General features: G+C 41.1%; 1 non-coding gene across 1 annotated transcript; it reads left to right on the top strand.

The window, feature by feature from the left end:
* Positions 1–283: 283 nt before the first annotated feature.
* Positions 284–390, top strand: LOC111752743 (U6 spliceosomal RNA). The gene has a single exon (XR_002787663.1). It is a non-coding gene; the product is annotated as a U6 spliceosomal RNA (small nuclear RNA).
* Positions 391–1837: the final 1447 nt, after the last annotated feature.

Consider the following 1837-nt stretch of genomic DNA (forward strand, 5'->3'; position numbering starts at 1 on the left):
TAAAAAATCCATTTTTTTAGTGCACTATTTAAGTGAACCAATTTACATTAAAATACTTTTCTAAGTAGGCACTGAAGTTCTAAATTATTTTTAGTGATGCTATATAATTTAGTAAGAAAGCACATAGGTAGCAGATTTTTCTGAAAGAGAAGAGGACAAAGACTTAAATGAGAGTTGGCAATCGGGTCCCAAACCTGATGTGGCAAGCAAGGAATCTAGACAGAGCTCTTTCTGGATCAAAGCCAAACTCTCAAAACAAAAATAAGAGTGAAAGAGACACTCTGTGCTCACTTCAGCAGAACATATACAAAAATTGGAATGATACGGAGAAGATTAGCCTGGGTCCTGTGCAAGAATGACATGCAAAGTTGTGAACAGTGATGAGTCTGCGAAGCATCTCATGACACGGATGAATCTGGAGGGCATTATGCTGAGTGAAATAGATCAATCACAAAAGGATAAATATTGTATGAGACCACTACTATAAAAACTCATGAAAAGGTTACACACAAAAAGAAACAATCTTCAACAGTTACAAGAGAGGGGAGGGGTGGGGATGGAAAAACACTAAATAGACAATAAAAAAAAAAAAAGGTAAGTGGTAATTCTGGTGATGGGTAAGACAGTACAGAATACTGGGGAGCCAGCACAACTTGCCCAAGGCAAGGACGTGGAAGCTCAAGCTCCATAGATACATCCAAATTCCCTGAGGGATCGAATTGTTAGGCTGAGGGCTGTGGGGACCATGGTATCAGGGAACATCTAGCACAATTGGTATAACATAGTTTGTAAAGAAAATGTTCTACATTCTATTTTGGTGAGTAGAGTCTGGGGTCTTAAAAGCCTGTGAGCAGCCATCTAAGATAGTCCACTGGTCTCACCCCTTCAGCAGCAACAGAGAATGAAGAAAACTAAAGACACAACGGAAAGATTAGTCCAAAGGACTAGTGGACCACAACCACCACGGCCTCCACCAGTCTGAGTCCAGTACAACTAGATGGTGTCCAGCTACCACCACTGACTGCTCTGACAGGAATCATAATGGAGGGTCCCGGACAGAGCTGGAGAAATATGTAGAACAAAATTCTAACCCCTCCTCAAAAAAGACCAGACTTACTGGCTTGACAGAGACTGGAGAAACCCCGAGAGTATGCCCCCCGGACACCCTTTTAGCTCAGTAATGTAGTCACTCCTGAGGTTCACCCTTCAGCCAAAGGCTAGACAGGCCTGTAAAACAAAATGAGACTAAAGGGGCACACCAGCCCCAGGCGTAAGGACTAGGAGGCAGGAGAGGTCTGGAAAGCTGGTAATAGAGAACCCAAGGTCGAGAAAGGAGAGGGTTGACATGTCATGGGGTTGTTAACCAGTGTCATAAAACAATATGTGTATTAACTGTTTAATGAGAAGCTAGTTTGTTCTGTAAACCTTCATCTAAAGCACAATAAAAAAATGGTAAAAAAAAAAAAAGAGTGAAGGAGACAATAATTTTGGACATCAACACACTCAAACAACACAACACAAAACAAATAGGAACTCAGTTCCCTAAAGTAGATACTATAACTCCGAATTATTTTTGATGAAGTCAATCCATGTTTGCAGAAAGAAAAACAGGTTTTATGCCCATAATTTTATTAACTTGCCAAAGTTCCAGATAGAGGGGTCCCAAGCCCTTTGAACATGGCTGAATCCATTTCAAAGGCTACCTGAGGCCTCTTTTGGACCCAGTTCAACTTTGTCTATCAGACCCAGCCTGATTTCTCTTAGACCTAGTCCAAGGAAAGGGTGTTTGAATAAAGCAAATGGGAACTGGTAACAAAACCTAGACATCAAACAAAAG

This window comes from Loxodonta africana, chromosome 1 (genome assembly GCF_030014295.1).
Source record: "Loxodonta africana isolate mLoxAfr1 chromosome 1, mLoxAfr1.hap2, whole genome shotgun sequence".
In the NCBI taxonomy this organism is placed as follows: domain Eukaryota; kingdom Metazoa; phylum Chordata; class Mammalia; order Proboscidea; family Elephantidae; genus Loxodonta; species Loxodonta africana.